Source organism: Bidens hawaiensis, unplaced genomic scaffold (genome assembly GCF_021521415.1).
Source record: "Bidens hawaiensis isolate Kalapana, Puna unplaced genomic scaffold, B.hawaiensis_p1.1 tig00000820_1, whole genome shotgun sequence".
Taxonomy (NCBI): Eukaryota; Viridiplantae; Streptophyta; class Magnoliopsida; order Asterales; family Asteraceae; genus Bidens; species Bidens hawaiensis.
This window is the reverse complement of record NW_027491048.1, coordinates 1,758,738-1,773,335: the sequence shown is the minus strand read 5'-3', so window position 1 is coordinate 1,773,335 and position 14,598 is coordinate 1,758,738. Positions and strand designations below refer to the sequence as shown.

The 14,598-nt window shown below is 35.1% G+C and overlaps 2 pseudogenes across 1 annotated transcript; both read left to right on the top strand.

The window, feature by feature from the left end:
* Positions 1 to 826: 826 nt before the first annotated feature.
* Positions 827 to 5,219, top strand: LOC143539804 (uncharacterized; annotated as a pseudogene). Its single transcript, XR_013136498.1, has 5 exons — positions 827 to 904; positions 3,296 to 4,175; positions 4,255 to 4,360; positions 4,437 to 4,607; positions 4,676 to 5,219. The product of XR_013136498.1 is annotated as an uncharacterized LOC143539804 (transcript).
* Positions 5,220 to 6,155: 936 nt separating this feature from the next.
* On the top strand, positions 6,156 to 11,512 carry LOC143541187 (wee1-like protein kinase; annotated as a pseudogene).
* The last annotated feature ends 3,086 nt before the right edge of the window (positions 11,513 to 14,598 follow it).

Here is a 14,598-nt window from a genome sequence, read left to right as displayed (position 1 = left end):
TTTTTAATATAAGTTAACAGTTCAAACAAAAAAAAGGATCACCATCATACCATCTTCATTATCCACATTAACAAAATAACTAACTAACCAAACTAACATAAAAATATTCAAAGAGAATACATGAATCAAGAAATATCCAACGGAAAATAATATATGCTTTTTCTACACTTTTGGTTGCCTTAACTTTAGTTTTGTTTAAACGTGGTCTTGATGCATAGATTTTTTAGGGGAGCATGTATGTACTTTAAAAGATTTAAAGACTTTTACTCCGTTATTCACGTGTATTTGCTTTTTACTTGTTACTACTATGTTTTTTCCATCACGTCACTTGTTTGTTGCTAGCAATTGAGTACACTTATAGTTTTGATTCCTTATGCCATACTTTTATTTCATATGAATATTATACTTTTACAGTTGACATGCCATTTTTTTAAAAACAAGGGTTTAAACGGGAGCAGACTCTCTACTTTATACGAATAATATATATTTACATCTTAACATGTATTTACACCACACTATCCACATAGTTTATCGATAATTCGTTATAAGTGAGATTTTATCGTGTACAAATGTGTATTTAATATATTTCCTTTTTCGAGACATGTGACATTTGTAACATGATACAAATTCTATTAAAAAACATTTTAGGAAAAAAAATAAAATTAAAAACGCTACCAAAAATACATTCCTTGGAAACAAGGTTTTAACTAAATTTAACAAATATATAAAAATAAATAAATAAATAAATAAAATTATAGGTTGTGAATGGGCATCCTATATAAGACTAAGAATGAAAATAATAATAATATTCCTGTTCCTGGTTTCTTTGGTCTCCAACGATTCCGGCAACGGCTTCAACTTTCTTTTCCTTTTCCTCTCAACGCCGGACTCCTTCATTCCAAAGGTAATTAATATTCTCATTCAATTTACGCCTTCTCTTTTATTCATTCATTTTTATACCAATTTAGGGTTTTTATAAATATAAATGTATGTGAATAATAATAATAATAATAATAATATTCATTAATCTGCAAATTAACCGGAATCGGTGGATTCAAAACCTACATTGCTTGTCGGTGTTATCACGTTTTGTAACGCGTGTTTAAAGCTTTTTGGATTTGTTCATATTTTGCTTTCACGCGTCAAACATTAATGCGTGACTTTTGAATATTGTTTTAAGTTTAAAATTTAGGGAAAAGGGTTATAACATAAATAGGTAGGTATAATAATATTATGTTGTTATTCAGATGAACACGACAAGCAAATTTTGGCGTAAAGTTTTAATTTTTTAAAAAATGGTAACCTAATTTGTGAGTTAACATATTTTGGGTATTATTGATAGGGATGGGCAGTGGGCCAATAATTTCACTTTACAATTGTATTATTATTATGTGTGAAGCAAATGCAATTGGACCATAAAAAGAATTAGGCCCCTATGTGGTTCGGTTTTCTCGTTTTCGTTTGTTTCTGCCTAAAACCGAACCAAAAATCGAAATGGGGGGTTTTTGAAAATAGTTTGGTTTTGGTTTTCTCGTTTATATTGGCTGGAAAAAAATTTGGCCAAAAATAATGAATTTGGGCCTACTGTTTTTGTTGTTAATGATTTAATTGATTACTATATATAAATATAATACACCAAACTAGGGCAAATTAAGACGGTAGATTTTAAGGAATTTACAATTGCTTAAGCACATGGTACAACTATAAAGAAGGACAAAGTGGTAATTGAATACTTAAATATCACATGTTTTACATCTTTCTCTATGATAGTTACAATCTTAGTCTCTCAACTTTATTCAAGTTTTTGTAATTTTAGAGAACAATTACAAATTTAACCTCTATCTTTTGCTTATTTACTCTTTTTAATTTCACTTTTAACCCAACTTCCCCCACGATTTTCAATGGTCATAACTTTTTCGTATGTAATATATATATATATTTTTAAATTGCACTATAAAAATGAGCGTTTTATTCTCTTTAATTTGAGTTATAAAAATGACATTTTTTGTGGTCCAATTTTGATCGTTTTGAATTAAACCGTGAGCCAAATCATTAGTAATTGTATTTTGTCGTCGAAAACTGAAACCCAAACGTTGAAAATTGAAACCAACCAAATCGAATCATTATCAACGATTTGGTTCCGATTTGGTTTGTACTTTGATAACAATTTGAGTTTAAATAAGAATGATTAATCCAAATATACCAACAAACGGTTTCACGATTTTAAATAAACAATACACACCCATAAATCTATCACATGATTACTAATGTATGTGTTTCCCGCTGCGTCACGCGGGCACCCGTCAGTTGATTACTATACATTTGGGCTGAGATATTTCGGTTAAAGGGTTAAACTATGTATTAAATATTAAACTATTATAAGTTACTTAAACAAGAAAAACTAGGGATGAGATCGGTACCGATACCTAATTTGAGGAAAAATAGATACCGAATGCCGTACCGAATATATCGGTTCGGTACTGGTACCATACTGGTATTTCGGTAATTTACCACTTTAACGTTTTACCTTTTATTAGTCCAAACTAGCGTTTAATTGGGCATAACTTCAAATTATTACATATTATTGACTACCATTGATTTATTGAACTTTTTTTACCATAGTTTCATACCTTCTGAATTCATATTGTTCTCTGCTAGAGATGGTGTTTTGAAATATTAAAGGAAGAATTGAGGATTAGGTTTGTCGGTTTTCAAGAAAAAGCAGGAAAGTTAAATTGGTAATTAATTAATTACGATTGCAATATAAAATTACCATCAAATTAGCATAAATAGGTAAACACGATCTGTTATATATTTAGAAAATTGAATTAGGATCCCTAATAATCTATAATTATATAAATTCGGTACCAATACCGATTTTTACTGCAAAGTACCGGTACCAATGCCGCCTTTTACTGATACCGAATTTAAGAAAAACGAACACCGATACCGGTACCACTTACAATCGGTCGGTACGGGACCGGTGCGGTATCGGTATTCGGGGAAAAAAGCTCATTCCTAAAAAAACAATATGTTAGGTTCAGTTTGGGGTTTTCAGTCTTAGTTACATGCAAAACCGAAACCAAATCGAATGGTTTTCATGGAAACATAAAACAAACCTTTGGTTTTGTTTCAAGCATTCAATTATGTTATTAAGCTTGTTTTTTTTCGGTTTCGATTTTTTTTTGGATTTATGCGCGCCCCTAGTTTAAGTTATATTTATATGCAAATGCTATCAGACTTAGTGCCACAATTTTGTTGATATAACGTTTCTTAATAATATTGTTGTAAGCAGGACGAAACTTGGCTGACCGTGTATATATAAAGACTTCACGTGGGCTGTCAATACGCACGCTTATTGGCAGCCCAAAGTCCAAAGATATACTTCAACAGAAATCCGTTACAGGTAATAAGTTGTATAATGTATTAATCAAGCAATTAACTTTATTATATTTTAAAATTGGTTATTTGTGTGTCAGATATTCCAAGATTATGGGATCGTTGTCTGGTATTTTTCAAAGACCAGTCGTTGCAGCCTCTGCTGTTGCATTAGCTTCTGTTTCTACTGAGCTTCGTGACCAAATCTGGCCGTCTAAACCATTGGACACTTGTCATTCATCAGAACAGTCAAGTGGATGTACACCGAGTTTGATAAGCGAAACGAAATGGGTATCTGATATTGGTTCCTGTGAATCTTTCGCAACAAAAGCCGTGCTACCTATACCCAATGTTAAACATCCAATGAAAAATTTAGGATATGTTCCATCTTTAGAGCATTTTCTCAATGTATATCAGTCAGCTGAGCTGGCAAAAGCTCCCAGACCGATTGATTATTCTTCTAGTGTGCCTGCAACGTCTAAAGATGTTGTTTACGTGTGGCATTTACCGCAGTCTAATGCCATTGATTCATCTAAAAAATCCAAAATGGTAGTGGTTTTGCTCGGATGGTTAGGTGCTAAACAGAAGCATCTAAAAAAGTATGCAGATTGGTATACTTCAAAAGGGTTTCATGTAATCACCTTCACGTTCCCGATGTCTGAGATCTTAAGTTATCAAGTTGGAGGGAAAACTGAACAACATATAGATTCGCTCGTGACACATCTTTCAGAATGGCTTGAAGAAGAGTGTAAACACAATTTGGTTTTTCACACGTTTAGCAACACGGGTTGGCTAGTGTAAGCCCTTTTCTTCTTGTATTATTTTCCTTTATCCAATTTCTTTTATTTTCGTTTTTTAACGCGTGTTTCGATTCAGATATGGAGCGATGTTGGAGAAGTTTCAGAGTCAAGATCATACTCTAATGGAACGGATTAAGGGATGTATTGTGGATTCTGCACCCGTTGCAGCCTCAGACCCACAGGTAACATTTTATACAAAATAAACTTTAGTTATATAATTTTGAAACAATAGTTATAAACCGTGAACACGCAATATAGGTTTGGGCTTCGGGATTCTCTGCTGCTTTTTTAAAGAAAAACAGTATTGCAGCAACAGGATACAGAAATAAAGATGATATTGCTGCCAAACCGACATTTTCAGTAAGCGGCTTTGCTGGTGGTGTTGGAGAAGTTCTTTCATGTGGTATTAAATCTGCCTGCAATTGACAAGTAAGTCTACTGAATCTTATAAATTATTTAAGAAATTAATATTAAATAACAGCGGTTTGTTTTTTCAGGCGGCTTTCTAATGTACTAGTACAACTAAAATCAGGACAACCGAGCTGTCCACAGTTATACTTTTATAGCAGTGCAGATAAAGTGATTCCCGCAGGATCTGTGGAGTCTTTTATAGAGGTGCAGCAGAGAATGGGCCGTGTGGTTAGGTCGTGCAACTTTAAGTCAACACCACATGTTGACCATTTTAGACATGAGCCTGAGTTGTACACTACTCATCTCTCGCAGTTTCTCAACGACTGCGTGTTTGATTCTTCCAGGTGCGATTGAAATCGCATAAAAGATATGGCGGTTTGACAACAACACTGATTCTTTTATTCTACATTCTTACATTGATGACGGTTTGACTAAATTTTTTCGGGTTGAATATACACAAGGGGGATAGGTTTCATGTTTTGAAGACATGCCTTCTTCTCATCAAATTCTTTATGTTATTTGGTTACTCAAAATATATGGAATTCTGATGTTATTACGGTCTGGTATCATGCAAAATGTACAAACACTGATACATATTCAGACAAGACCAATAAAGTAGTTGGAACTTGGACCAAACCATGTTTTATTGCAATGTATGATGCAATGCCGATACTTGATATCTTGTATCGCATTTCAACATTAAGCAAGTAAGCGTAAACGGGTTAGAGTTTAAGTTAAAACGGGTTTGGGGTCATAAGTTTAGCGGGTCGATACATTATTGACATGTTGGGAACCTGTACAATGGGTTGACATGCTGGGAACCAGTAAACTGGTTCAACCCGTTTATGACACGTATAAGATATTAACTAAGCGTGTTAAATGAGTTAACATCTCAGCATGGCAAATCTAAGACTAGATTATTAAAACCATGTAAATTTGTAGTTTTATAAAAAATTTAGTTACATGATAATTAAATTCCTTCCTATAACCGGGAATCGTAGTTCATTAGGCTAAGGGGTACCCCCTCAACACCAATTCCCTCCCTCGTCACGTCAATTTCCCCCAATAATTCAACATCACCCCTCAAAGGCTCAAACCATTCTCCATTTTCGATTTTTTTTATTTAATACAATATCTCATCTACTATTATAATAAAACAGGCTTTTACGAGACACCTGTCGTTCACACGAACGACAACCCTACCCCTTTATTTTTCACTTCCTATTATCATGACACCTGTATTCACCAGAATCCAGAACGGCAATTTAGGAGAAGTTACAAGCAGTTGGTGAAGGAGGTTTTTGTTTTCTCACCTCCGGTAATCTCAATGACTCAACCACCATACCATACCTGCCGTTTTCCACCTTCATCATTCACGTTTCCAATTTTCAATATCAGTATAATCCCTATTCTTCACAATCAGAACCCTAAATCGATCTCACACCTCCATCACCGTTGCGTCAGTTATATTGAAGAAAACAAAGAAGACGGACCGGCTGTTAATCGAATTATTAATGGGTAAATTGGGCATTCACAAAATTAATCCTTTGGTTGCTGCTGCCATGCATGGGTTGCTCCAATGGAATCCTGCATTCCAAAGTAAGTTTATAACCCAAATTTATTTGATTCTCTCATGCTAATCACTTCCTTCTCGCGAATGCGTTAATGTTAATAGAGCACTGCTGACCAGACCATATTCATAATGGTTTTTTTAACTATAAAGTAAAATTTCATCTTTTAATCATAATTTAGGTTTTTTGATGCTGACCCTTTTTTAATGCTATAAACGAACTGTTCACTCACATATCTGAACATATATGAGAAAATATAACCGAGTGAACACCAATTAAAATTAAGCATGAACATCAATCCGTGAGGCCTAGATAATATAATAAAACTAGACTTAATTGTAGTGGGTCTAGACATTTTCTAACTGAATGTATAAATGAACTTAATATACAATATTAATTTCTGAAAAATGATTGAATAATCTAAAATGAAGCCTAAACAGAGTATAAAAATCAGATCTAGAAAGCAATAATCGTGCAAGTTTATTCAAAGAGATTTGGGTGATTAGTTTAAAACCTCACTTTCTTACAGAGGTTGCATACAAGCCATTTAAGTTCAGAGTTTTTTATTTTGCAATTTTTTTTTTGTTTTTCCATTTCATTTAGCTGGATGAATTGCCATGTCCAAAATCACAAGAAAAGATGAAGTATGTTAGAAGCAAAAGGCAAAGAGAGGGTTAGTTAGTTATATTAGCAATTTTAATAAATAGCTCAGGAATTCTCATATGTATTTCTTCAAGTTTTAACTGTCTTTTCTTGAGTTTTTATCATTGCTGCATATGTAATATTACATTATTATGCTAGGAATGTGTGCATTGTTCACTTGTTTTTTCTACTTTTCTCAATCTTATAAATTCTTTTATTCTTGTGATTTATTATCCTAACTGTTTTTAAATTGCAGCAACACTTTTGGAACTAGGAGATAAATGATAATATACCAAAAGAAACTGAAACTGATAACCAAGCAATAACTGAACCTAACATCAACAAGCAGGGTTATGTTTCCCAGTTTGCTGTAGCATTACGTTGTCATGTAATGCCTTCACCTTGTATTAACAACCCCTACATTAAAGATGCTTGATTATAAGAACACATATATATACGTGTGGATATATGTATAGAGGTGGCAATATGAATGGGTTGGATTGGATTGGATGATGGGACAGGATGGGTTTGGGTCCTGATGGGTATGGGTTAGGATGGGTAATTTTCGCTATCGAACAATGATTTTCATGAAATAGAGTTAAAAAGGATATTTCCATCTTCTTACTATCTTTCTAAAGCATGGCACCTATAGTTTTTAAAACTATTTTTCCCCTTCCAGAAAATTGGTACCAGAAACTTCAGTCGTGTATTCAAAGTCTTGAAGAGAATTGATGGTTGCATGTATATTGTCAAATGGAGTACCAGAAAATTATATAACGAAACCAAAAGGAATTTCATTTTTCTTACTCTAGGACTAGGTTTCTTCAATATAGCTATATTCATCAATGCTGGTGTATGTATGCATATAGTCTGTACATCACACACTCTTTTTATATTGCTAATATGGGGCGGTTTTACAGACAAAAAGCTTTAATAGAAGTTCAAGCTTAAGCTGCATTAGGTAAGTACTTTAAAAACATTTAGATAGTTGTTCATTTTCTTAATTTACTTTTATAGCGAAAAAAATAAGTCTAAAATGAATTACAGGATATCATTAAAACATTGTTGGATATAATACTTCCCTGTTTAAAAATGAGCAATTGTATATTCAAATGAAACTCTGTGATCGCAATATACTTATCAACTATTCCTCTAAAATATGTCCAGAGGGTGAAGTTGCTGGAAACAATGCATCAATTTAATATGCTTTATAGTTTATACCACTCGTATGTTAAGTTTTATTACATAAAGTCCCTAAGGTCAATTATAACAATTATGGTGTTGGTTATAGATCGCCAAGGCATTGCAATTTATACACGAAAAAGGGATAGTTCACTTAGATGTGAAACGTGAAAATATATATGTGAATAATGATGTTTACAAGCTTGGTGATTTTGGTTGTGCAGGTCTTATTGATGGGAGTTTACCAATCGATTAAGGTGATGCAAGATACATGCCAGAAGAAATCTTGAATGACAGCTACGATCACTTATGTTGAGTGTGAAGCCACTTTGAGATTTGTCAAAGATTGTGACAAAAAGTAGGCAGGAGAGAACAAACACATTTGTGACTCCTCTAAATTCAAGCCTCGTTCCATGGTTTAGGGCATGTTCCATGATTCTTGTTTTTTCTCAATCTCTATATAAGATATCTTTGTATTTGTAAATCTTGTAGCATCACCACAAGTAATAAAATCTCCTAGTTACCCGGTGGACGTAGGTTGCAGTGTAGCGACCGAACCACGTTAAATCTTTGTGTTCACCTTGTGTTCTTGAGTGGCAGAGAGAGAGAGTGTGTGTGGTCCGAGTGTTCAGTTGTTCGTGTGTATTCCGCAATTCGTGTTCAACAGGTGTTGTCGATCCTAACAACTGGTATCAGAGCTTTGGTGGTTAGGCACAGAGAAGATACGAACCTGTGAAACCGGAACCAGGGTTCCGACCAGAACCGCCGCCGCTGCCGCTCGTTCCGACGCCGCTGTTCACCGCCGCCGCCGCTTAGGAGGATTGCAGGTTGCGATCCCGTTGTCGTGATTAGGGTTTCACGATACAGTAGCATCGTATTATTCAATCCCAATTTTTTCCTTTTGTTTCTGCTAGTGGCGTTTGACATAGAAGAAAAGAAGGGCCTGTATTATTTTTCTTGAGATTCACGCCACTCTAGGAAAAGATAAGGAAGAACAATATTATTTTATTGACCATCAAGTTTTATCCAGATTGTTCAACTTTTAAGTGGGTCTAGCACTTTAGACAGCAAACACTTATTTGGATAAAATTCATATATTTTGTTTGCAAAGAACGAGCCGGTCAAGTCCACCAATTTAGTCATTTGACGCAAGAGACCCCTCAAGTTTGATAAATGACAGAAAGCAGTAAACTTCGGATTAAGAAGTTTGATGGTAAAGATTTTGGTTGGTGGAAAATGCAAATGGAGGATTTGCTCGTTCAAAAGGATTTGGACGTGGTCTTGGGTGATAGACCAGAGAAGGTGGTAGAAGACGAATGGAAAACTTTGGATAAAAAGGCCAAGGCAGTTATTATATTATCGCTGACGAAGGATGTTGAGTTCAACATTCTGAAGGAGACCACGGCGCGTGGGATTATGGATGCGCTTTCTAATATGTACGAGAAGCCTTCGGCAGCAAATAAAGTTTTCTTGATTCGTGAGTTAATTAACACAAGGTTAAAAGAAGGAAGTTCAGTAACTGTACACATCAACAATATGAACTCGATTTTGTCCAGACTTGGGTCAGTTGGTATAAAATTTGAGGATGAGGTTCAGGCTCTACTACTGTTATCATCCTTGTCTGATTGCTGGTCGGGAACTGTTACAGCGATTACTAGTTCCACCAGCAAGTTCACTTTTGATGGGATTCGGGATCTCATTCTGGGTGAAGACATCAGGCGGAAATTCAGGTGAGTCTTCTAGTGGACTATTGCATGTTGGCAGAGGAAGAAGAAATAACAGAGGTAGTGGGAGCGGGAACAGGAAAAGGAGTCAGTCGAGGACTCGAAATGATGTGACCTGTTGGAACTGTAAAGAGGCTGGGCATTTTAGGAATCAATGTCCAAATGAGAAGAAAGAAGTTAACGCTGCAGTAGACCACTTAGATGACGATGTTTTGATCTGTAGTGTGGAGAGCAGTGTAGATTCCTGGGTTATGGATTCGAGTGCTTCATTTCACGCTACCCACAGCAGTGAAGCACTGCGAAATCTGAAAGAAGGTGATTTTGGTAAGGTAAGACTAGCGAACAATGAGGTTCTTGAGGTGACGAGCATGGGTGACTTAGATCTGAAGACTCCAGTCGGTTCATTGACTTTGAAGGATGTTCGGGTAATTCCAAGTCTGAAGAAACAGTTGATTTTTGTTGGACAATTGGATGAACAGGGGCACGAGGTTAAGTTCAGGAACGGGCAGTGGAAGGTTCTAAAGGAAAATCTAGTCGTAGCTCGAGGAAAGAAACGAGGTTCGTTGTATATGGTCAGTTTACCGTCTGAGGGAGTAACCGTCCCATTTCAGAAGAATACCAAGATCCGGTTCACGGAATCTCGTGGGCAGAAAAAGGTTTGCTTTGCAGATGGCAAACCCAGAGTCACAGGTCAGATTCAGGTTGAACGTGCTAGGAAAGGTTCAGGGAAACCAGTCAGAGGCATTCGTGGCAGTGGGAGCACGGGATGTGCTTCAGTCAGAGTTACCAGACGACAGTGGGTTAAGAGAACCAGTATTCTAGCTGTCAAAGTCTCTCCAGTTGATTATCTGCTTTATTCGGAGAGTGTTTATTCTCAGGATGTTCCAGGATCGGGCAGTTCGTGCCAGTGGGAGCCGATAGGGACAGAAAATGGGTCAATGACAGTTTCAGTCATGATTGATGGGTTGAAGCTCAGTGAGAGCTTCAACGGGCTTTCAGGTTAATTGAAGAGAAGGTCGGGGTAACTAGGAAGGTACTAAGATCAGAAGTTTCTTACCGAAATACGGATACACAGTTGAAGCACAGGTGAAGATTGTTCCGTGGCTTCAAGTGGGAGATTGTTGAGTATGAAGCCACTTTGAGATTTGTTAAAGATTGTGGCAGAAAGTAGGCAGCAGAGAACAAACACATTTGTGACTCCTCTAAATTCAAGCCTCGTTCGATGGTTTACGGCATGTTCCATGGTTCTTGTTTTTTCTCAATCTCTATATAAGATATCTTTGTATTTGTAAATCTTGTAGCATCACCACAAGTAATAAAATCTCCTAGTTACCCGGTGGACGTAGGTTGCAGTGTAGCGACCGAACCACGTTAAATCTTTGTGTTCACCTTGTGTTCTTGAGTGGCAGAGAGAGAGAGTGTGTGTGGTCCGAGTGTTCAGTTGTTCGTGTGTATTCCGCAATTCGTGTTAAACAGGTGTTGTCGATCCTAACAACTTAGACAGTTGATATCTTCTCTCTTGGAGCTACTGTTTATGAAATAATAAGGGGTTTAATATTGCCAGATTCTGGACCCTGTTTTCAAAATCTTAGAGAAGGAAAACTTCCTTTTTTTCCTGGTCACACGGTGCAGTTTTAGAATATACTTAAGGTACTACTAATTTATGGATTTATATGTAAAAGTGGCTATTATTTGTATGTTTTATTGTTGATGGTATATTTTTATTAACCATCTATTCATCAATATGTTGTTGCAGGCAATGTATGACGTGGATTCTCTTGGTGTCCGTTTGCTTAAGAATTAGTAGGCAACTCAATTTTCAGCAGCCTCACAGAACCGTTAAAACCAAATAAACTCAATTTCTGCATTGGAGAACACGAAGTACAAAAGCCGTAAAACTTATTTGCACCACATTATGTATTATAACAGTGCTTATACTTCCCCCCTTTCTTTGTAAAAATAAATTTTGTGCTCTGGTCATTGCATTATTAGCATTGTTACCTTCTTTGCAACTTTTTTTTGAATCCTATAGGGTTATCGTTTAATGAGTTTTGGAATGATGGATTGAGATTGAAAATGATTTTAGTTGTTTGATGTGTTTGGATTGAAATATGAGCATAAAAGTCAATAGGTTTAAACCCAAATAAAAAACTCAGTTTCACTATTAACCTCTTATCAGAAAAAAAAAAACTTTCAAAATAATAATTTAAATCTATTTTAATCATGTGAAATCTTTTTATAAATACAAACAACCATATCCATATTGTTGTATTTATTTTATTAACATCTCTTATGATACACGAGAAATAACTACTACTTTAACATACATGTGTTGTAAATAACTACTACTTTCAGGTGATCTTGAATGAGTATAGTGAAATTAGTTTGTAGAATTTGAATGGTTGTTCAGAAATATAAGAGACATGTCTCTCTACTCAAATGAAATTAGTATGTAATTGTAAATGAAACATTGTTAAAGATATAATTTGTATTTAATTATAGAAAAATATTCTTAATTTCAAAATGTTCCGTACCCAGTACACACGGGTTATAATTTAGTCTCACTGTATAATAAAAGAGGATAGGTTTTGACACTTTTAGAGATCATGTGTGATGCAGGGCCCACTTTTACAATCTTGTCAAGAAAGTTTCGTTATTTGAAACCTCCATCACTTTTACAATCCTCTCAAATTCAAAATGTACTAGGAAAGTGAGCTTTATTATAAGAAAATTAGGTCACCGGATTCTGTAAAAAGGCGGAGGCTTCGGCACGGTCGTTTTTAATATATTTGTTATCAATGTTTCCATGAATGTGACATTTTTTCTTAGAATTTTTTATATCTTCATGTCAATTTTGAAGATGGAAAATATATTGTTTGACCCCAAAAGTCAAATTACACATTTTTCTGGCAGACATGTTAACATATGTGTATACTTTGACAAGCTGCTTTGTTTTTATATATATATATATATATTCAAGTTTGATAAGTGTTAAAAGAGTATTACTTTCACCACAGGCCCAGTTTCGGGACCAATTTATTTCGGGCGATTCGAGGTGTTCAATAGCTGCGTAAGAGGTATTACGGTTCCTAAAGCACAGCCGGCACCAAGGTATCACATGGATTTCTTTTTTTTTTTCTACTTTATAAAAAATGTTGTTTAACGGTTTGTGTACTCGTGTCCGTGGGTTGGTAGGTCCAGCTAACACGAACCCAAAAATTTTACCCGAAACCTTATTAAAAACGATTTGTGTCACTTGGATATCATACACATGTACCGAACATGACATTCGTATTTGCCGGTTATTTTCTCTTTTGCACTAAGATTTTATAAGAAGTTTTGGCTTCTTTTGAACAAATATATGTGTGTGTGTGAAAGGTCACTAATAATTTTGTCTTATCTGTGTTTGAACATATTTAATTGAAGCTGAATCAAACATGGTTTTTTAAAGCTCTTCTTCCATACTGGCCAGCCTTGGCCTAAACAACCCAGAAATATGTGTTTTAAATAATGTATTAAACTTTTGAGGTTTTCTTACTGTTAATTGCTTAAATTTGTTAGATTGACACTCTTTTTAGTTCTATCAGTTTGGTTACTTTGGTATGGTTGAATTTGTTAGATTGGCAAAGTTTAAGAATTGTATTTAAACTCATATGTGTGTACATTTATAATTTTTAATACCTTTTAGTTAGTAATAGCTTATAACATTTATCAATAGGTTGTATTTTATAACTACTTATCAATAGTTATTTTGACCACTTCGGCCCCAAATTTTTGGTCTTCTTTCATTTTGAGGCAAATTGGAATAAATAATCCCACCGTTAGTATTGTCGATAATAATTATTTGTGTATTGGCTGATAATAATCATACCTTTAGAAATAATCAAACATTTAGAAATCCATGACAACATTCCAACCTTTTGTGTATTGGCTGATAATAGTCGTACCTTTAGAAATGCATGACAACGTTCTAACCTTTTGTGTATTTGCCGATAATAATCCACCTTTCAACCCGTGTATCACACGGGCATATAGACTAGTATATATATATATATATATATTAAATTAATTAATTTCTTATAAAATCAGACCGTTAGGCAACAGTCAGGTGGGTGAAGTGTGAGAACGAGAGTGCTCAAGATGGTCCCCTCATGCATGACCAGATTTTTTTTGGTGTGTGTGTTGAGGGGGGGGGGGGGGGGGTTCAAGGGGTCCTCTCTCTACCACGGATCTTATGGTATGGGCGTTTGGCTTGATGATTCAATGTTAAGTTTGGCCAAAAAAAGAGAGGGTGGGAGCCATTCTGTTTGTAGCGTGGTGAGCTATTTGAATGTTTGAAAATGACACAATTTTCATGAAGAGGCGTCTAAAAACATGATTATTATTTGATAAAATTTGGCCAAGAGATGGGGGGCAATGAGTTTAAAGAGAATCTGAAAAAAAATTTAAACTCGCAAGGGGGCAGCAAGGTTTGAATACATCAAATTTTACCCATGTTTTTATCCCTGCATATGCTTGATATATTAGATCTTTCTCAACAAGGATTCTCATGATGATATTATTGGAAAAAAAAACAAGATGTGGTCACGGGTTCTCCAAAAGCTTTTATGTGTAACTTTTACAAAAATAAAAATAACATCTTTGGTTTCCTCTTTTATTATTTATAAGCACACCAAAATCCGTAGCATGTTTCTAATATATCACTACACCTACTGTCGGAGCTAGAATTTTTTTTCCTATGGGTTTAGGATTTTTTGGTGCTCTATTTTTTCTGACGCCAAATTTTCGGACCCGGATGGGTCGGTCAGATAGAATGTTAACTGGTTATTATTGGTCCATTTATGAATAATTTTAGGTTTTATTTATAATCCATATATGAGGTATTACTGG